This window comes from Notothenia rossii (assembly GCF_949606895.1).
Source record: "Notothenia rossii genome assembly, chromosome: 4".
Classification (NCBI taxonomy): Eukaryota; Metazoa; Chordata; class Actinopteri; order Perciformes; family Nototheniidae; genus Notothenia; species Notothenia rossii.
Genome location: NC_136902.1, coordinates 78,517,880 through 78,541,572, shown reverse-complemented (window position 1 = coordinate 78,541,572; position 23,693 = coordinate 78,517,880). Strand labels below are relative to the sequence as shown.

At 40.5% G+C, this 23,693-nt stretch overlaps 1 protein-coding gene across 2 annotated transcripts in view; it reads left to right on the top strand.

The window, feature by feature from the left end:
• Window positions 1-9,500: 9,500 nt before the first annotated feature.
• Window positions 9,501-23,693, top strand: part of drd2a (dopamine receptor D2a) — a 50,692-nt gene continuing 36,499 nt past the window's right edge. For both annotated transcript variants that reach the window (XM_079677817.1, XM_079677816.1), the window contains exon 1: window positions 9,501-9,888. The gene's annotated coding sequence lies outside the window, so the exon portion shown is untranslated. The remainder of the gene's footprint in view (window positions 9,889-23,693) is intronic.

Genomic DNA, 23,693 nt, shown 5'->3' with positions numbered 1-23,693 from the left:
GTCCCAAATGGATCTGATTAAACCAGCAGTGAGGGCTCTGAAGGGCCGAAAGTCTTCAATCTGCAGCACAATCTAGCCAGTAAAGTCACATGCAAGTGATGCAACACTGTGGCTGCCATCAACAACAACATGCCACATAAAGTTGGCTTGTTTATGTTCTGCAGGACTGTAATATTTTTATTTGTATGCTGTTAATCTCGAGAATAGGCTGTCTGCTCTATCTCGAAGTTCAACTATATGATTAAATCTTCCCTTGCATCAGCCAGGATACCGCCATATCTCTCTGGGTGTTCCATCTATGACCCATTATTTTTTTTTAAAACAGGGAAACAGATAGTTATATCAAATATGCAACACTTTATTTGAGCAAAAATGTAATAAAAAGCAATCCAACAATGGGCAAGTACAAAGAAAGAGCGTAAACAATAATAGATTTTAGATTAAATCAAACTGTAAACAGCTAAAAGTGTTTAATCACTCCAACACACCAAAGGAAAAGCTTTTTCAATTTTAAATCAGTCTGCAATCATTTCCAAACACAGGGAATGGGATAAATGAAAACTTCTAAAAGAATGAATAGCAGACAAATCCTCTTTGTACTCAGCCATGAGCGGCAATAAGGCTAACAAGCTTTTTTGAGAATGCACAGGCAGCTCCACAGTGCCCCGTCATACTGTCAACATGCTGCTCGGCTTGGCAGCTCCAGCAATGGGTGTCCTTGAGCTTCACAATTCCCAGACTGCTTTCTGTTCTCTCCGTCTTAACTCCTCTCTAGCTCCCGATTTTCACAAAGCCTTGCATGAGATCCTTTTCATTAAGGAAGTATCTGCGAAGAAACTGGAAACGATAAAATTATACATTTCCGGAATAAATTATGTATCTTACATCTCTTCCTCCTCCTATATTCAGAAAATCTTGGCCTCACGCTTCGTCCTTCCTCCCCAAAACTGCTGTACTGTACCATCTGATTAAAATGGGAAAATTAAAATAGATGGAAGGTTGCCATGAATGCTGTAAATCCTAACTCAACTGTAATGAGCAAAATGCAATCACTCATTGCACAGGAAGATGTACAATTAAACAGGGCATATGAAATAAACATGAACCCTGGAAGCAGCTAATTTCTTGTGTGGACATTGGATACCACTTTCCTCTATAATCGCAACAAAAAATGCATAATTACTTTGCCTGATTATACAAGCAAAACAAGTATCTGTGAAAGTAATGAAAAAGTTAAGTTTCTCTCGTCTCTCAGACTCGCAGTGGTTTTCCTTTTAATTAATTTTGATTTTTACTTCCACATTAGCATCACACTTCTTTTTCTCTGACACGATACACATCTTGATTTTGTTGTTACGCAGCTTGCCCTTAATGTCCTATGCTTTTTCTTGAATTCATCTATGTAATAATAATAGTCAATTTGTCATTTATATTCTAATAAATGACCTATCAACATGTTATAGTTTAGTTACATTGTATTATTCTCTCTTCGCTCTCACTTTGTGATTCTCTTAACCACCCACATTATATCTGTTGTTTATGTTTTTCTAGGCCAAGAAGCTTCTACAACTAATGAAGGATTGTGGTAAGTCTTCCAGTTGTAGCAAAGCACTAAAAGCCTACTAAAAGGAACAAGTGAGAAAAGGCAGCAGTTTTACACTATGATGATAATGCTGGTGTGGTGTCACTTTATATTTATTTTACTGTCAACAAATTCCCATGACAACACCAAAATGAAAATTTATTAGACTGCCTTTCGGTGCTTTACAACGTCCCCACGCATCTGTGGCACTTAAATAAAAACCCACTGGTTTTAAATGCATAATGCCAATTGCTCTTCTTTGATGATACGGTGGTGAAACCTGACGATGGGGATCTCAATTTTCATAGCAAATAATTATTTAGGAATCATGATTATCTGTATAAAATGTAATGACAATTTGTGTTTCATATTAACAACCTACTTTGGGCCAAAACATGTAAATGTACTGAAGGACTAAGAACAACAATCTTTTTACTGGGAAGAAATGTTTTCCCTCATCCGTTTAATAGACTAAGGAACTATGACGTCTGCACAATGTGTGGCAGTCCATCGACTAGTTATTGAGAGTCTGGCCCAGAGTTGTTAGGTGACTGAGTGGGAAAAAGAAAATTACATCTGAGTCAAGCCACTGGCTAGACATAAAGTACACTTTTTTAAAACCCCTGGGAACTGTAGCATTTAGCACATGTGTTTACTGAATTTCTTTTGTGGACCGAGTTTAGTTGGGGAAGAATATATATTCTGTGCAGTAGTCAGTGGGACAGGCTCTATAGAAACTACATGACTACATGTCACAATACCCAGTGCAATGATGTTGCTCACTGTTTCGTAGTGTTTTTGGACAACAATAGAGCTATTATGGCACAGAGGAATAAGCCCTATCAGACCTTGGCTGCACATTCTTTGTTAATAGCATCAATCCATTGTTGGTTTTAACTTATTTTTATGCTTATGTGCTTTCAATAACAAAAAGTTTCGAGTTTTTGCAGACTTGTCTTTTTAAATACCCCACGCTCCCTGGAGGAAAGCTGCTTGAGCATCTCTCATATCTAAAAATCTCTCCCTCGTCTTCATCTCTCTCCCTTTCTTCCTCATCACTCCTTAACTCATCTCTGTGGTACCTGCATGTCCTCGTCCAAACTGGCAGCTGGGCCAAAACTTCAACACAGTATGTCTGGAGCGAGTGCCAGCCAGGGAATGAGCCTCAGTGTTATGAGTGGAGGATGTCAACCATACTTATAGAGTGCTAACCAGTAATAACATCATCAATTCTTTATAGGGTGAGGTGAACTTTAAAGTGATGATGCCTGGAGCATAAAATGTAATTCATTTTCAGGATTATTCAATGTAGGGAACAAGCTGTTTGTGCTGTGTGTGAGTGTAAGAGGGAGCGAAAACCCTTTATGTCACAGTCGTGTCCTCCTTCTTGCCAGGTTTGTGCTTTTCCCCGGCTCACCTCAAGTCGGCATCCGCTCACCAGTGGAGGCTCTGTGCCTGGGCCAGGCTGAGAGAGGAGCGTATGTGCCTATCTAATCTGTCTCGACAAGTACTGTTCGACATAAGGATGAAAAAGAATTCCATCGCTGAAGTGAATTTACCCTCTGACATTCAGATTATACGCAATATTGTGGATCTCTCCTTGGTGGATTTCAACAGTTATTGGCATGACACAAGGGTGAAGCCTTAGTGTGAAATAGCATGAACTGAACACCACCACCTAAGTTGCTCTGATTTATTTAGCATGCTGCCAAGATACACTCATCAACTGAAGTTGATAGAGGCCATATCAGGCAGCACCAGGCTGCAATGTTGCCTTATGGCAGTCAGCAGTTATATGTGTTTGTGCCTCCCACAACAAGCCCAGGGACGGTGCAAGTTTGTATGTGTACTGTATCGGTGTATGAATCCTAGTGTGTATATGTTCATGTGTGAATCAGAAGTCTAACCTGTGATATTGCTATCTGCTTGAGAGCAGATGTCCCCACAAGAGCACAGAATTGAGGAAATCCACGCTTTGCAAAGCTTCACACAGGAATATGCCACCACAGTCAGGTAGTATCACTACACTGTAAAAAATGGCTGTGAAATCCACAGTTATTTACAGTGTTTGTGCACAGTAAATTACTTTATACCATTTTAGAGTATAATACCGCGTTTCGAACCAAAAATTACAGCAAATCTGGAGTTACTTTAGAAATAGAAGTAGTAACATCCCAACTTTATAAAATCACAGTAACCAACAATGCACTGTAGAAGATCAAAGTAACCTACAAAGTACTGTAGAACATCACAGTAACCAACAATGTACTGTAGATGATCACAGTAACCAACAATGTACTGTAGATGATCACAGTAAGCAACAATGTACTAACTAGAAGATCACAGTAACCAACAATGTACTGTAAATGATCACAGTAACCAACAATGTACTGTAGATGATCACAGTAACCAACAATGTACTGTAGAACATCACAGTAACCAACAATGTACTGTAGAAGATCACAGTAACGAACAATGTACTGTAGAAGATCACGGTAACCAACAATGTACTGTAGAAGATCACGGTAACCAACAATGTACTGTAGATGATCACAGTAACCAACAATGTACTAGAAGATCACAGTAACCATCAATGTACTGTAGATGATCACAGTAACCAACGATGTACTGTAGAAGATCACGGTAACCAACAATGTACTGTAGAAGATCACGGTAACCAACAATGTACTGTAGAAGATCACGGTAACCAACAATGTACTGTAGATGATCACAGTAACCAACAATTTACTGTAGAAGATCACGGTAACCAACAATGTACTGTAGAAGATCACGGTAACCAACAATGTACTGTAGAAGATCACGGTAACCAACAATGTACTGTAGAAGATCACGGTAACCAACAATGTACTGTAGATGATCACAGTAACCAATAATGTACTAGAAGATCACAGTAACCATCAATGTACTGTAGATGATCACAGTAACCAACGATGTACTGTAGAAGATCACAGTAACCAACAATGTACTGTAGAAGATCACGGTAACCAACAATGTACTGTAGATGATCACAGTAACCAACAATGTACTGTAGAAGATCACGGTAACCAACAATGTACTGTAGAAGATCACGGTAACCAACAATGTACTGTAGATGATCACAGTAACCAACAATGTACTGTAGATATTCACAGTAACCAACAATGTACTGTAGATGATCACAGTAACCAACAATGTACTGTAGATGATCACAGTAACCAACAATGTACTGTAGATATTCACAGTAACCTACGATGTACTGTAGAAGATCACAGTAACCAACAATGTACTGTAGAAGATCACAGTAACCAACAATGTACTGTAGATGATCACAGTAACCAACAATGTATTGTAGATATTCACAGTAACCTACGATGTACTGTAGAAGATCACAGTAACCAAAAAAGAAAGAACCAACCGAAAAACCCCATTTATAGCTAAAATATCTTAAATAAACCAACATATTTTTCTTAATATATATAATCTTGATGCAGTGTAATTACTAGTTTGGCTATACTAGATATTTTCTATACTTATTAGATATATTTGTAAGACCCTATGTCTTTGCAAACTGGAAGAACTACAAATGTGGTGCTGATTTATACAAAGAATGTGTCTTGGCATTGCACCTTAATTAAAAACGCAACACAGAGGAATAAAAATAGACAAAAGTAAAGTAATAATCATCATTTGTATTATTATTGTGGCGGCTCGAAAGTAGACGAGAATAGCCGGTTGCAGCTGAGGGAGGTCTCAAAAAGCTTGCCTGAAGTCGGACAGCACGGAGTCGACTTGACTCGGTTTGCAATGGCGGGATTTGCGTTGCCGTTCTTCGTTGCAGATGAACAATTATTATATCACTACAAATGAATGACTCAAGTGTCTGTTCATTTTAAAACAAATCAATACAAGGGGGGTTGAATCCTACATGTAAAAGACAGAACGACTTATTACTTTGCAAAACTACTTCCGTCAGTGTTCTTGACCAGTTTGCATTTATAAAGAATGCACAAATTTGTTTAATCATTAATGTCAGATATGTACTAAGTAAAGACATTTGTTCCTGCTCAAGATTAGATTCAACTTTATTGTTATTGCACAAATTACAGGTACTGAGACAACAAAATGCAGTTTATCTTCTAACCAGGAGTGCAAAAAGCAGTAAAGTGAAAAGTAATGTACACAATCTACAGAATAACATTTAGAATGAATTGAATGATGAATAAACAGTGAGGGGTATGAACAACAGGACACAGGAGTGGTTTAAATAAACAGGGTTTTTTATTTACCCAAAAGTCCACAGAAAACATCATAAACCAATAATTTCTAATAACTAGGCCTATAAAAGAGGTCAACAGAAAATGCTTCAAAGAAACATGGCATCAATTTAACACTTAGGTGTTAACTCAACAAACTGACCTGCTACAATGAAAAACCAAGGAACCTATATAGTGGCTTTGCCAAACCAAGTTGAAACCAAGGGATAATTAATAGCAACAGAAAACACAAAGGACACTGACAAAACCCAAATCCCCCCTTTAAAATGAAAGAAGGTGGTTTGTCCCAATCTGTCCCAATTGGCTCCTTGCAGTATTTATGAGTCCTCAGCGCTAGGCCACGCCCTTTGCTGAACCAGGAAGTAAACTCCCCCAATGAACATGGTAACTCAAGAGACAAAGAAAGTAATTAATACAAATAATTTTGTCATTTAATTTATGTAACTCTAGCCAAAGTTTGACAGTCCGACGTCAGGCCATTTAGTGAAAAAGCAAGTTAAGCTAACTGTACTCGGCAAGCTTATCAAAATGTCTTACACATGTAAGGTTTGTAAGTTCAGGACAGGGTCCATTCCTGCATGCATTTGGTTGTTTGTATTCAAAGTGTTTTCAAATATTGTGTATTATCTAAGAATAGTGATAAGAGTGCAAAACAATGCCTTTTGTCGTGTCTCGTCAAATGTGTTGGTTATGTTTATGTATTGTGTCTGTCATTTCGCGTTTAGTAAGGTTTTCATGTTTATTCACATCATGACAGGTCTGTCTATTTATGTAATTCATCTCTAGTTAAGTCCCTGTGTTTCATTTTGTGTCTCGTTTTCCATTTCCTGTTTCATTTTCTACTTACCTCTTGTCTCTCATTTCAGGCCCTGTTACTTCCTCCTTTTTGTGTTTTCCCGCCATCGTCAGTGTCTGCCCCGTCCCTGATTGTTTCCACCTGTTCCCACTCACCTCATGTTTAAATCGTCCTGTCTCCCCCCTGTCCTGTGTCAGTTCATGTTTGTTCCCACATGTGGTCGTGCCAGGCCTCAGCAAAGAGAGGATCGTTTCCAGTCTTGTCGGGTTTTGTTGTTTTGTTAGTTTAAGTTTATTTTAGAGGGATTTTCTGTTCAATGACATTAAAAAGAAAATGTTTGTTACATTCAAGACTGTCTCTGGGTCGTGCATTTGGGTTCTCCTGTTTGTGTCGAGGTCGTGACACCTTTTCAACTACAGCACGTCTCTAAAATGGCTTGGCAGAAGAAATGGCTTCATATTCTTTGTGTTTTGTTATCGACACTGTTTTAAAAATCCAATCTCCATGTTTTTGAATATTAATATCGATTGTTTTATGGATGAAAATATTTATAATTTAGCACAAAAAAATACATGGTCTTGATACCGTTCAACAATTAAGAACACATTGTTCAAATGTAATGTTTGCTGTCTCCCTGCAGTTATTGGTGAGCTTTAACATTTTGTCAAGAATTTCTGGTCATCTGTAAATTACCAGCATGACATGAAGTATACTATAATAAAAAATGTTACAGTTACGATACTGATACTGTAACTTAAAATTATAGCATTAATTTAGTCTTTCTACTTTACAATTTAAACTATTACCATAAACAAAAATACAGTACTTTTTAAATGGCAGTGTTTTATTTGAAAGTTAAAATACTATTAGCTTAAACAAAAATACAATGCTTCGAAATTACTGTTTTATTCTACAGCTATAACACTACTGCTGTAACAAAAAATAAAGTAATTAAATATTAGTTTTATTTTAAAGTTAAAACACTATTACCGTAAACACAAATACAGTACTTGGAAGTTACTGTTTCATTTTACACTGTTACTGTAAATAAAAACTTGTAAATACTGTGATTTCCTTTACAGTATTTAACTGGCAGCAATTGACAAGTTACTTACTGTAATTCATTTTGCAGTATTTAACTGGCAGCAATTGACAAGTTACTTACTGTAAAATGAATTACAGTATTTAACTCGCAACAATTGTAAAATGAATTACAGTAAGTAACTTGTCAAGTGCTGCCAGTTAAATACTGTGAATTTCACGGTACGTTTCTTACAGTGTAGTGTCTAATATTTCATTCATTGTGAGGATTTTGGGGGGTTGTAATTTAGCTTTTTGCTATCTATGATCCCTGTGGCTTTCTTAATTAATCATGCTATAATTACTTTGTTTCCTTTCTCAAAATGCCTTTGGTTTTGATTGTTTTCAGTAAATGAAGACAATATATTCAAACACAATGAATCTGTACCTGAGTTAATACACTTAACAATTCTGCCAGTGGTTCTACATAAATGTTTCATCACTCAGCAATGGTTTTCTTACATTTGCTTTACAGTTTATGATCACATTTGTGTTTCAATCAAAATTCTGTAAAATGGATATACAGTTGAAGGGTATGGTATGCAAATCTCACTAAGAGGCACTGACCGTGATTGTCCACTTTTTGTCTTCCTGTAATGAACAAGGTTCCCTATTGATCTTTGTGTGTTGTTTTAACATATATTAGCTTGGTTGAGCTTTAACATAAATCCTTGTTTAAGTCTCACCTGAATGAGAAAGAAAGGTGAGGTGAAATCACTTCAATTTTCAAATGTGTATTAAAGTTAGCACACAGGTCAAGTATAACTCTAATGAGATTTGGAATAAGAAACACTATAAATACACGGCTTTCAGATGCAGACAAAACTAACAACATTTGACAGAGAGAAATCCCAAGCTTCAACATGTGAGAAATGTGTGCTGCTATTGAAAATGCTCTTGTGCTACTTCTGACATACAGTACTACATAAATAAACAATTATGCATCATATGTTCTTGTATCTGTTCTCAAACACCTGGGCTGTATTGTGGAGAGAAATCATATTGACACTCAGATTACCTTTTTGATCGGGAACAAAGTCAAGAATGTGTCCTGACACAAGAGTATTTCATTTAAAATCAAACTCTTCTCCACTTGTACTGTATAGAGTATGTGCAGAGACTGAGAATATTGTTTCCGATTGGCACCTACAGTAAATGTATTCTATTTTAACAATTAGTTAATTGCATTTAAAAATGACCACATATAAACTAAATACAAAACCCAAGCAGAGTTCTGGGTACTGAGAGGCAAGGGTTTTTAAATGATTACTGGTATACAAGTATATCATATTATTATTATCATTATGATGATGATGAAGATGATTATTATCCTCATTATAATATGTATTATTCTTATAACGAGAGAGAGAGAGAGAGAGAGAGAGAGAGAGAGAGAGAGAGAGAGAGAGAAAGAGAGAGAGAGATTTGTTCATATGTGTATATGGGTACAAATGTAGTGTTATTCCCACTCCATTGCCATTTTCCACGTCATGCACGTCATGCACTAAGTCTATCACGATTCACCGCCTAAAATGAATGTGTACTAAATTAGTAGTAAACTATTTATTTTTCAAATCTCGTCCACTCTCGTCCTTTGGATCCAGCTTGTGGCATAAATTGGCACGCAGTACTGAAAATGTCAGGCAAACATAAGGTGACAAGGTCTGCCCCCAAGGACGGTGACCGTAAAGGAAATATACGTCCCTTCCAGGGTTTAAACAGATGTAACCCCGCCTTTATTTTCCACAGTCTGTGCGTCTTCGCCTTCCTCAGTCAGTACCGAAGGTAACTCCGTGCGTAAAGCTCCTGGACATCATACGGACACCGTACAGTTTCAGTGTGCTTCTCTAGAGATCGAGAGGGAAGAAACGCTTTCCTCGAGGTTTTCGCCAAATAACCGGGAAACAGTTAAATATTTAAAGCAGTTTTAATTATTTATGTTTTGTATGCATCCTATGTTTAGGCTCTCATCGCCAGTGTAGTTGTACCCCAACAGCCTGTACTAATGCCACGGACCCAAACCGCCGCACCGATTCGTTTCAATTTCAAAGAGTAAACCATGTGTAAAGCAAATGACGGATACAGTAGGAGCTAACTGGGGTGCGCTTGGATTTAACCCGTAAAAACAAAGATTCAGTCAAACTTATGGCGTGAAGGTAAGACACATTTGTTTCCCTGTGTAATGCGCCAAACTTGCAAAAATAAGATTATCTTGCTTGGATCTGTGAATATATGTGAAACATTTTCTATCCAGCAGGGTTCGGTGGTCCAGTCAAACCTATACCTACTGAGGCATATGGGGTGATATAAAGTGATTTATTGGGTGTCATTCCCTACAATATGAACTTTCAAGATGAATTTGCTGTTGTGAGACTATTTAAAGATGAATCCAAACTCGAAATATTTGTCTATTTGCAAATTAACACTTTAAGACCGTTTCTGTGAATGAGCGAGTGTGAGCGCGTAATAACATCAACAGTGTTTGTGTCACAGACGCATTATCGGGAAGATGTATTTGTATAGCAGGTATGTTGTTGTCAGTATTGATCCGGGTTGGTCTCCGGTGTAAAACAACTGAAAGCAAACATTTGCTCTCCGCCGCATTAGGAGCCCAGCAAAAGTGCTCTAACTGAGTTGTAGTTTAATTATTGAGATGTGACAATGTGATTGTGTCAGGCTCTCCTTTCCAACCCACGGAGCTGATTTGAGATCTGTTTGTGCCTTCCAGTTTGTAATTAGTGCTAGGTTCTCCAGGGGCAGCGCGTCCTCGACACAGGGCTCGGTGCAGGGCAGGTGTGGGCTGTTCTGGCTGAACAACCCGTCATGTATCATATCAACCCTCGCTGTGCAGCTTTCACAAGTTAACAGGCAATATAAATTAGGTGAACAGACCTGGGTGGTTTATCTGCAGCTGTCTGAAACCTGTGGGCTAACAACCTATCAGTCATACTGTCACAGAGTTGATAGTGGCCTTTAAGTAATTCATGTATTTAATTGCATGTATAATAAAACATGTAGCATGATGTTGTTGCATTGTTTTATTTTTGTTGAAATATGCTTAGTTTGCCATTTCCCAAACATATTGAAGATGGAATGGTGATAATGATGATGCAGGTATTGATATGCAGTCAGTAACTGAAGACAACATTTGAAAAAAGGAAAAATGTGATTGAGATGAGCTATCTTGTTCCCAAACGGTTTTGGCATATGGTCAGCAACTAATGTATGGTCTTTTGGATAGCTCAATTCTTTTAACCGAATTTGTGCTTTACCAAAAAGGACCACCAGTGGACAGGGACAGTTGGGTTTGTTTGCTCAACATGGCCACAATTAACAATTGGAATGGTTTCTTAAAGGAGACATGTGAAATGCTTGCTCCAAGTGTTTGCATCTTTCAAATACCAAAGGAACTCCTGAGACTGAATGTAGTGTCAATTTGCTGTCTGTCCAGTGACAGTTTTCCAGACGCATTGTTCGTTTATATGGATTCTACGTCTTCCTGACTCTGATGTGTCACACCTTGTGAAGTAAACAGCTACGAAAGGGCAGCCTGATGTAGCGCTTGTCAAGTCCAGCTGTTTAAGCCAGACAGCTTGAATCAAATCTCCTGATTGCCTCCAGACAACTATTCATTTAAAAAAACTGATATTTATCTCGCCATGATTTACATGGATTAGTATCAGGAAAAGACAACACCCATTAGGACTTTGCTATAGCTTTACGTTGTGAGAGATAAGCCAACATGAGGATATTTACATCATGGTGATACACAGTCTTAAGTGGATAAGGCACATTATTAGCAAAATAGTTAAGGGATTTAAAGCCAAATCACTTGATGCAGCTGGTCAGTCAAAAGTGACATTTCAATTCAGCACAGTGCTCCAAAGAGAGATGACATGTATTCAACAAAAACAACACTGTGCTTCAGCCTGGGCCCGTGATTACATTTCATTGCAAACCTGTTTGTTTACAGGCTTGTATCGCCCACATTTGATCAAGTCTCTGAAAATCAAAACCCCATTTAATAAACAGACACTCACAAAAAAAGCCATTCTCCATATGTGCTACAGGGGTCAAGCCATTAGAATAAAGTAACACATAGTTTCAAATTGAAGCATTAGATTATGTTTACAAGATGCTACAAAAAGCTCTGCAATGTCAAAACGTAACATATTTTTTGTTCGTAATTTTACTCTGTGTAGAAGCATTCTTTGGGCATTACCCATTTGGGAAAGTAAATGTTTGATAATAAAGTCCTCTATGCCATGATACAAGTTAATTGGCATCTTGCTTTGATGCTTTATGATTTGAGATGATTATATTTGGTGCTTTCAGAGATGTCATGGTATATGTCATATAGTAATGTTAGTATAAACCCCGGAAAGCAGTCTCAGAGTTTTAAAAGCAGTAGATGTTAACCGTAATTATGTCGATGTAAGCTGAAGAGGAATACAAAAAACTAAGAGGAAACATTGTTTGATACCATGATAAACAAAAAAAGGCTAAGAAATGGTGGACAAGAGAGCTTTGGTGACCTTTTTGTTTGGTTCTGTCTAGAACACAAGTGAGTTAACATGAAATATAAATAGTTTACATTTTCAGCGGAAACTGAAGCACCAAAACTCAAAATTGTCACGATTCTCATGTTATGTCACGTTTATAGTTTTGTAGGTTTGGGTGTTTTTGCTGTTTTTCCTGTCATGTTTTCCTCTGGGTTATTGTCTGGTCCTTTTCCCTGTGTTTTTCCTCTTGTCATTAGTTTCCCTGGTGTGTCTAATTGTCTGATTATGTTCACCTGTGGCCCCTGTGTTTTCTCCTCCCTCCTCACCTGTGTCTTGTTGTGTGATTAGTCTTGTGTGTATATAAGTTCTGGGTTTTCTGTCTGTCTTTGTCGGTTCGTCTTGTGCCATGACTAGTTCTGCGGTGAGTGTTCTGTTTTGTCATTGTTTATATCATAGCCTTGAAATAAAGGAGTTTTTTCAGTTTATATCTGCATTTGGGTCCTGCTTCCTTCACAAACCGTGACAGAACGAACCGACCAAAATATGGACCCAGTGGATATGGAAGATTTTGACTTAGATCTGTTCGATCTAGACTTTCCCCTTCAATGTTTTCATGCCGAGTGGAAAGGAACCTCCTCTAGAAAGGACAAAGAGGCTATTCTCGAGAGAGCACGAATGGAGGTGGCAGAAATGCCTTGGTTGAGAAGTTCGTTGCCGGATTGGTTACAGCTGTTCACAAGTTGTCCTGAGGATTGGTCCGACGCTTGTAACCCTTTCCTCGGATCCGACTACGGTCCTGTTGGAGGTCCACGGAGTCTCCAAAGAGCCTCTAGGAGACGCAGCGCCAGGATTCCAGCCCGTGCTCCAACAGCCATGATCCCGGTGTGGGATTCACAGCCTGCTAGCCCCAGGCATGCTAGCTCCCTGTCTCCCAATTACCAACCTGGCACCATACGCCTCGGTGGGATCCGTCTGAAGTCAACCCATGCTTCTGCCCCAGTTCCTGCTCCTATTCAGGAGTCGTATGATGGAACTCGTCTGGCTTATGGAGGTCCACGGGAGTATTCAGGCGGCTGCGAAGAGAAGGAGTTGCAAGGCCAGGCTAGCAGCCCGAGCCCCAGCAGCCATGGTTCCCGCTACAGAACCGGCCCACACAGCCATGGCTCCAGCCCCAGTACAGGCCCCAGCAGCCATGGCCCAATGCGCGAGTACCGGCCCACGCAGCTTTGCTTCCATACTCCATTACCTGGCTTACAAAGCCAGGGTCCAGGCTTCCGCTCTGCGCCCAGCAGCCATGGTTCCGGCTCCAGTGCCGGCCCCAGCAGCCATGCCCCCTGCTCCAGAACCGGACCTTACAGCCATGTTTCCGGCTCCAGAACCGGACCTTACAGCCATGTTTCCGGCTCCAGTGCCGGCCCACACAGCCATATTTCCGGCTCCAGAACTGGATCTTACAACCATGTTTCCGGCTCTAGAACCGGCCCATGCAGCCATGATCCCTGCTCCAGAGCTGGCCCATACAGCCATGGTTCCAGCCATGGTTCCGGCTCAAGTACCGGCCCCAGCAGTCATGGTCCCGACTCCGGCTCCTCGTCACCTGTTGACTCATCGGCCGACGCCAGCCCCCCGTGTCCTGTCGGCGTACCGGCCGACTCCAGCACCTCGTCTCCTGTTGGCTGTTCAGCCAACGCCAGCTCCCCGAGTCCTGTCGGCGTACCGGCCGACTCCAGCTCGTCGTTTACTGTTGGCTGTTCAGCCGACGCCAGCTCCCCGAGTCCTGTCGGCGTACCGACCGACACATGTTCCTTCTCAACCATCTCAAGTCCCCTCTCGAGTTCCCTCTCGAGTCTCCTCTCGAGTCCCCTCTCAAGTCCCCTCCCTCTCAAGTCCCCTCCCTCTCAAGTCCCCTCTCTCTCAAGTCCCCTCTCGAGTCCCCTCTCGAGTCCCCTCTCGAGTCTCCTCTCAAGTTCCCGCTCGAGGCTCCTCTCGAGTTCCCTCTCAACTCACCTCTCGAGTTCCCTCTCAAGTCTTCTCTCGAGTTACCTCTCGAGTCTCCGATCAAGTTCCCTCTCGAGATCCCTCTCAAGCCACCTCTCAAGTCAATTCTCAAGTTTCCTCTCGAGTTCCCTCTCAAGCCCTCTCTCGAGTTCCCACTCAAGTCCCTACTCAAGTGCCGTTGGAGGTTCCGCTGGGGGTCCTGCCAACTCTATGTCCTGTGCCGTTGGAGGCCCCGCCGACTACTCTTCTGCCGGGGGTCCTTCCAACCCCATGTCCTGTGCCGTTGGAGGTCCCGCAGACTGCTCTTTTGCCGGGGGTCCTGCCAACACCATGTCCTGTGCCATTGGAGGTCCCGCAGACTGCGCTCCTGCCGGGGGTCCTTCCAACCCCATGTCCTGTGCCGTTGGAGGTCCCGCAGACTTCTCTTTTGCGGGAGGTCCTGCCAACCCTATGTCCCGTGCCGTTGGAGGTTCCGCCGATTGGTCTCCTGCCGGGGGTCCTGCCGGCCCTGTATCCTCTTCCGTGGGGGATCTTGCCGACACCGGCTCCTGCCCGGCCTCCGGAGCTGTCTGGTCTTTTCCCTCGGGCCCGTCCCCTGAGTTCGCCCGCTGTGGTCTTCACCCCTCCTCGAACTCTGCCTTGCCCCCAGGCCGTCCGCCCGAGACCCCCTCCTCGAACTCTGCCTTGCCCCCGGCCGTCCGCCCGAGTTCCCCTTTTTGAACTCTGCCTTCCCCCCGGGCCGTCCGCCCGAGACCCGTCCTCCAGACCCCCTCCATCCACCCTGCTGGACTTTGTTTTTTTGGGATGTCTGGAATCCGTCCCTTGAGGGGGGGGTTATGTCACGATTCTCATGTTATGTCACGTTTATAGTTTTGAGTGTTTTTCCTGTCATGTTTTCCTTTGGGTTATTGTCTGGTCCTTTTCCCTGTGTTTTCCTCTTGTCATTAGTTTCCCTGGTGTGTCTAATTGTCTGATTATGTTCACCTGTGGCCCCTGTGTTTTCTCCTCCCTCCTCACGTGTGTCTTGTTGTGTGATTAGCCTTGTGTGTATTTAAGTTCTGGGTTTTCTGTCTTTGTCGGTTCGTCTTGTGCCATGACTAGTTCTGCGGTGAGTGTTCTATTTTGTCATTGTTTATATCATAGCCTTGAAATAAAGGAGTTTTTTTCAGTTTATCTGCATTTGGGTCCTGCTTCCTTCACAAACCGTGACAAAAATGACCTCAAAATAACAACCAGTGTAACCACACAGTAGACTCCTCCGACTAGCAGCGGTTTCACAATAATCTGGCATAATGCACACGTAGCACCAAAACACCAGTGCATCTCCTCCGGTATTTGTATGTGGCTCAGCAGCCCCATTGTGTTTTGACCAGTTAATAATTTAATTGTATTGGATCTATGTGAATGTATCTGACTGGCCTACATTCTCTTCTCTCCTGAAACCCATTCCCCAGCATGTCAAACACGTCCACACTCTAGGGACTGGCACCATCACTGAAAGGATGGAGGAGTCAATTAGGTTCTAAAGCCAATAAGAAATCACTCAGGATCTGATAATGCTCAATGTTACAGTTATATTCTCAAAGTTATGGTGGCAGGTTGGTCTGTGTGTGCATTAATGATGCGTAAATGATATAAACACATTACTACAGATTGTGTATATAAACATGCATTGTGTTTGAGTTACGATTATAACCTAAGTGAGGGGTTTGTATTATGTTGCCATAAGTGTGCTCTCTTTGTGTGTGTTTCATAAAAAGTTCTTTCTTAACAGTAATTATTTATCATCCTCATGGAGAGGTGCACTCACACAGCACTGTATTTTTTGGATTTATGGTGCAGTTACACTTGACAATAACTAACACCTTAACAAATGCATCATCACATTTATAATTACATTTCTGTAAAAAGCAGACAAAAATAAGTTTTACACACATAACGCTCTGCTGTAGAGAACCGCTCCATCACACATTTTTAATTAGAAAAATAGCCCATTTGTCTTCTTTTGAGGCAAGAGCAACAGTTAGTTAAATGTGAGTGATCAGTAAGAACAGTGAACCTTTCCATGGCTCTCTATCTCACTGATCCCCTGTTGAGCTAGGTGTGAAAGTGCTTTAGCTACAGTAAGGCAGAATTGTCAGAGCATCCCTCTCGATCAGTCACAATTGGTGCATTAAAGACACATGTGCATTGCATACATACCACAATGAATATAATTGGATTGGACATTTCTTAATAAGTTATGGCTCCTGTCGAGCTTGATATAACATCAAAGGTAAAATATTTGAAATAACTATGTGCAGCAATTGACAGGGTGTTTATTAGAGGAGAGGGGAAGCAATGAGGATTATTAGCAAAAGTAGAAAGAAGGAACAGCTTGTCCCTAGAGAAAGGAAATATCTTTCCAATTATTTAAATATAGAGTGTTTTTGGTCTGAATACGCTGAAACTTGAATGTGTGGTCCATTTAAGAGTTTCTCCCTGTGGACTTTAATTTAGTGGCACTAAGACCAGATCATTTGAACTCCACCAGATGGTGCCTGAAACACTACGACCATCGTGGTGTACAAAGAAAACATATTTACACAGCTCACTCAAACACTCTGAAAATCAGTCTTTAAAAGGACAAACATTAAAAAGATGAAAGTGAGATGGAGTGGGGTGATGTGTAAGATACAAGCTTGCCGTGACACGAATATTGCATCACTTTGAACTATATTGTTCAAGCTCTTGTGTCAAGTGTCAGTGAAAGCTGGGTTTTACTAAACAGCCCCTCAGTGGCAGCTTCCTTGACATTTTCCTCAAGAGTCTTAGAGTGTTTTGTTGGGTGAACAAAGCAAGCATAGATTCTCCTGTCTGTATGACCTTTTGGTCGTAGCTTTGATAAATTATTGTCCAACACAAGACTTTCCGAGGAACTGCTAATCTCTGAAAATAGCAAAGCCTCCAGGCACCCCGTATTTGAAAAAACTGACAGTAAGGTTTTTCAAAAGATGAGTGTGTACTTAATAGGTGATAAGTCATTTCCGATGTAATATGTTGACTGTTTTTATAATACTGTGCTCACAGTGTATAGGATACATATAATTGAAGTACAGCATCTTATCTTTCTCAGAAGGAGGCGCACTGGCAGTATAAGGGACTCTCTCATTTAAATGTTAGGGCCACCAATTGAATGTTGTGACAAACCAATCAAACCTTTTTATTTACACGTTGTATACATGAGTGTAAGTGAGCAGAATAGTTCTTAAAGGTGTCAGACAACAGCAGGTTTGACTCAAACATTGCTCTATAAACTTTGTACTTCTTAAAGGTGGGGTAGGTAAGTTTGAGAAACCTGCTCGAGATACACTTTTTGTTATATTCCATGGAATGCTCTTAACATCCCGATAGCAATGAATATCTTAAGTGCTTTGACAAAAAATCCATAACAAATGTCATCTGTGGAAGCCGTAGTACTGTAACAAGCATGACCAATCATTTTAGCCGGCCTGGCTAAAATAACTGGATGGCCTACCTGCCTGTCAGCCTTCCATCTGTGCACAAACTTATCTTGTGCCCTCATCGGTCATGTGCGCGTTCGTGTGTGTTGGAGGAGGGGCTCTGTAAGGAAGTGGCAGATATTTTCCAGCTGTGTATTTTCAAATTCTAGCGCACTCGAGCTGGTTTCTTCAAAATGACCTACCCCACCTTTAATGTAACAAAATCAATATATAGATATAAATGTGCTGAAGGGTTTTATATTAAAATAATTGAGTCTGATAGCTTGTTGGCGCATTGTCCACAATACATCCAGATTTTTTTTTGCCTGTTCCGATTGCGTGCCTGTTCTGGACGGCCGGTTGCTTGACTCCTAAAAGTGTGTTTTGAACATTCAAATTTGAACAGCTTGAACACTGCTCGTCTTTCGGTTCCAAGCATTACCTGCCATGTGTGAAGTCCATTGAAAGGAGGAGATACCGACACAAACACACACACACACACACACACACACACACACACACACACACACACACACACACACACACACACACACACACACACACACACACACACACACACACACACACACACACACACACACACACACACACATTTCTTGCTTCATAGTTAGGTAGATTACAATTTTCAATACCAATCATTTGAGCATTTTAGTGAAAGCTTCCACTTAGAGTAATAGACCCTACACCCACCACTTCTTACCGCTTTTTTACTGGGAGCAGTGATTGAATACATTCTTTTATATTCCATCATCTCCTCTTAAATCCACAATGTAATATTTATTTTCTTCCAATTGTAGATAGATTTCCCGTCTTGACCACCTCTCAGCGATCACAGAGCAGCTTGAAAGCAAATGAGAAAAAACGAATTCCTTTCAATTACCTGGTAAAAGTGACAACCAAAAGATACCATTGTGGTTCATTTTGTCACTACCAATCCATCAGGCCTTGTGACCTTTTTCCAGGCTTACTTGTTGCATCCTATCCTACTGTGGTCCGTTTCTTTATGGTTGCAGAATTGGTGGAAGCAGCTCAAAATCAGATTTTAAAGTTTAGTAATAGCTATGTGTCAATAATACTTTTCACCAGTCTCATTCGCTTGTAGCATGCTATAACAGGCCCCTTCATCTGCATGTTCAAATAGTGATACCGATGCAGAAACTGAGGAGAACTTTTCTATTTTCACAAAAGGAGAAGATTTGTTTGCATGAAGTAAATGATCAGTGCAATTTAGGTGTGTTGTTATTACAGGCAACCAGTAATAACCCCTCTATCAATATGTTTGGGTCATACTGTTCCTCTTCTGATTAATGTTCCCTTGCATGGCCATTAATTAAAGTAAATGGCTCTGCTTCACATTTTTAAGCTGACAACGTTTTTATTAAAGGTCAAAATTATGCAACATTTTCACCTGGCAACGGATAATATCCTATTTCACAGTGGGTGATAACAATGCTGTTATGTAGCCTCAAACTGATGATGAGAAAAAACCGACTGTATCTCTGTGCCAAACACAGAGGGAGGAGGGAGAAATACAAAAAGACACATGTTGGCACGGTTTCACATTGATCTGCTAATCAGAAGTGCAAAGAATCTGCCTATCACAAGTGCAAAGAATCTGCCTGCTTCCGTGCATCTGTGTTCACTCCACAGCCAACAGCACCTTCCAGGATAGTGTGGGGATATGCAGGATTATGGACTGCCTGAGATGACTATGCAATAAGCTCAGACAAGCATCGGACATGAAAAACCCAATTGTATTAACCTCACCTTTTATTTTTTACTATAAACAGCACCGTTGTTGCAGACAGGTACAGTGAGGCTCACAGAAGCACTTGATTTACTCGGGGCTTACAAGCCTCTGTCGAGGGAAGCTGTGTATGGATGTCTGTGTACACCTGCATCCGTTCCTACATGTTTGTTGGCCTGTAATGGAAAAGCAGCTAGGTGTGTGTTCTTTTCGTATGTGTGTGTACATGCACGTACGTGTGTGCATGTGTCTCACAAGAGACAAGGCCGGTTGTTAGGTTAGAGCTTCGCTACGACCTAATGAGGACAATGGAGGCTTGTTACCAACCTCCCTCTCCTCTCTTTCCAGTGGGCGGATGCTCTACCATTTGTACCCTTATGGCTTGATTTGAGAAGGTAATGGCTGGAATTGCCACTACAGTAACCTTTATGTCGTACTGTATCAATAACATTGATGTATAGGTGGAATTTGTGCCCAGAGGGATTTGGTCTCAGTGCCTTTTATTTAGCCCTTTATATCTTCCTTCCTTTCTCTCAATGTGACTTGTGACTTCCTGTTTGGTTCCTCATATTAGATTTGTTTTCACCTCTTTCTGACAGGATCTCCAAAGTAAAAAGTCCCTTGTCAGAGTTAAAATTTCTGCTCTGAATGCCATTTTCAGTGATACAGGTTATTGCATACGCCAGTCAAATAAATTACCGACCGGTCCCTTTGTACTTTTTTATATGTCAAGTGCCGTAGCTCAGCATCCTGACAGAAGAAAATGCTGTCTCTTCTTGTTTTCCCCCCTCTTCTTTAAGCAGATGCACACTGCCTGAAAAATAGAATTGATTTATCATCTTTACAAACACTGTCACTCTTCTACTACTATAGCTGTTTGATGAACATATCGGTGTACCACTAAGGGCACAACAGTGAGCCTGCAAGTGTGCTTTTTTATGTTTCATATAGAAAGGAAAAATACGTCTTCAGTATATCTTTTGAATCATTCACCATCTTATCTATTTTGTATTGCCCCATCTGAAAAGGGTGCCAAACAAAACTGATTGAACCTTTAGGTAAGAAGGATTTTACCAGAAAATATTTCGTAATGGTAAGTGCAGCGAGAAAGGAGGGATAATTAGAACTCCAGGATAATGACACTGTAATTGCTACTCTGAATGAGCAGGTTTATTTTCAGCACACTTAAAGACATAGCAGCTTCCACCTACACAGCAAGCTTGTAGAAAGAGGCTTGGAAATTGTTAGGAGTTGCCTCTTCACTCAAACAGTAACAAAAGCTATTTTACAAGAAAGGGAATTCACAAGATAGCCATTGACTTATTCAGCATCGATGATTCTGACCCCCTTCTAAGAGGGGATGTGGTAGATAGAAAACGAATTAGGCTGAGGGGTATCGCAGGGTGGAATCAAACACTTTGACAGTATTGACCAAGAGGTATCAGCTTGACGGTTTTACTTTCCCTTTGCATATGCAGGTACTGGGATTTGTAAATGATTAAATGATGCATGTGGACAGGGTTAGCAAAATCTAAATGTCCTATCTGTACCATTAGAACTGGATGTTCGTTTAACCGTGTCACACAAACAAATCTATAAGAATTCAGGTATACATAACTGGCAAGAATTTAGAAATTAAAAGAGAACATTAGCGACGCCATATTATCCACACAAATAACATTTATTAATAGATTATTTGGTTCCAGTTGGAATAATGTATCTTTAATTGCCCTTAAAAGAGTTGTTAAATGAAAATGTCTCACATTCCAAACCCAGAAAACATTGTTAACGGAGCGTTTCAAACAACAGTATAGTAACAGTGAAATGTGTATTGTGGTATTCAAGGCACTATTGTAAATGGTGTGTTTCAGTTCTGTTGTTGTTAGTATGTGTATTATGACAGTGTGTGTGTGTGTGTGTGTGTGTGTGTGTGTGTGTGTGTGTGTGTGTGTGTGTGTGTGTGTGTGTGTGTGTGTGTGTGTGTGTGTGTGTGTGTGTGTGTGTGTGTGTGTGTGTGTGTGTGTGTGTGTGTGTGTGTGTGTGTGTGTGTGTGTGTGTGTGTGTGTGTGTGTGTGAACAGTGCGTTTTACTACATGGTTTAATAAACTGATGACTGAATCGCTGGTGATTGGAGGAGATTAGCACTCAACAGCAATGAGGAACAGTTTTATTCGTTTTTCACAGACTGATGCCAGTTCAGAGACCTTCAACATTTTATAGGAGATTCAATTATAATTTCAAAACAGTTGCTCTGTACAAAACAGCCTAATGTTGCTAACCATAAATAATGTTAGAAGTACTATTATTTTAGGGTACAATAATGTAGACAACATGGGGGAATTAAAAAGTAATTATGGTTGGATTTTTATAAGAAACTGTCATGACCATTTGCTCCCCAATGATATCATAATTGTACCTTCTTATTATTTCATAATTGCCCCATTATTAAAAAAAATAATTCCACCATAATGTGTTGGCTGCAATCTCCAACAATTAAATGGTATAAGGTAAACTATGAAACACACTAGAACCAACATCACTCATATATTCACACTGTTAAATATAAAATAACAGTTATAATATAAAAATAGAAATATTAATATCTATGTTGTTTACTAATGAAAACATTTAATCTCTTTATTTATTCAAAGCTGTCTCTGCTTTTGTCAATCTTTTTGTAAATAACATTTGCTATTTGGTCTTGGAATGTAATTGTACACTTTATCTGATGAAAGAGAGAAAAAAGACATATCCTACATTGCATCTGTGTAACAAGAACAAAGCAAACACCCTCACTAGCTCTTTTTATCTGTTTTTTCGGGCTGTTGAAGCCGGGGTCCTCGCCATGCCTCCTGCTTTCATAGATCAGTGATGGGGTCACATGGGAATAAGAGGATGCGGTTGGATGTGAGACTGAGGGATTGTGGGTAGAAAGTGAGGTTATTTAAGGATTGTATCCAAGACAGGTCAACTGTTCACAATTAAGAGGTTACTTGGTAGGCTCAAGCACTATACAATCTGTTTAATGATGATGGATACACTGTAGCTGCTGCTCGTAATCCAGCTGTTTGCAATTAAACCTTCACATTAACACTGTAGAATAATGGGGGGAATACTCCTTTGTGGCTAAAATTGCTCACACTTTACTTGTTATATCTCTGTGTGTATTTGATCTGTGTTGTAAGAGAAAGCATTCTCAGTTATAGAGCTCCCAGCTTGCACAATGATTGAATTAACTCCCAATTCTTAAATCATTGGACGGTTGGAATTCCTTTATGCCTTGTGCTCAATCATTTTAAGGACCAGCTGTGCACAGTGATTGCATACAGTCTCTCATTGATTAGTAGCTTTTTTATCTTTTACCACAAATAATTCTGGTGGTGTAATTAATAATAACTGTTTCGATGACTGTCAAGCTTCCATTCTGCAACTGGACATACAGTATGTGGTTTACAATCATCACAATGACCCAATCAGCGTTATTCTTGACCAGATTCCCTCAGACATTCTTCCATTCATCCAAGGAGTAGTCTCTCCCCTCTGCCCTGCAATCACCTCATCCCCCTCACCTGAGCTTCCTCGTCCATTTCCCCGCCCATTTGCACATAATTTCCTTATCAGCCATGCAGGTCGTTTTGTCTCAATTCCATTTTAAATTGTGCCTCATGCTTTGTTTTCTGAACGTATAGCCTGCTGGACATATAGTATAATGACCTGTTTGAATTGCCTTTCTGGTTTTGACCAGCCTTTCTTGTGACTAAGTTGTGGTAGTAGTTCTGAAGCTCATGCTGTTTGGTTCTGTTTGAGTAATCTTTGTTGTTGTGGCATGCTTTCACTTTGTTGATTTAGTTGTCTGGTGAAGCTTTGTTTAGGAAGCACCCTTGGGGTATGCTAAATGTGTTAGTATTTGCCTTCTCATTCCAGCTCTGTCTAATGGTACTTAGAAGTGTTAATATTTAGCTTTAAGGTTTCTTTGCGTGGCTGCAAGCTTATGGTGACTTAGAGCAGTGGTTCCCAACCTTTTTTCCCAAGAGCCTCCCCAAATGACTCCTGTTGGAAGTTGCCCCCCCCCCCCCACACACACACGCACACACACAGGTGGGGGGGGGGGGGGTTGGCGCAACAGCGATAATTAAAGTTTAAAAGTCTCAAACATGCTACAACTACTGTCACAAACTGGATGAATGTGAAGTATTTTGTTAAAGGAGATG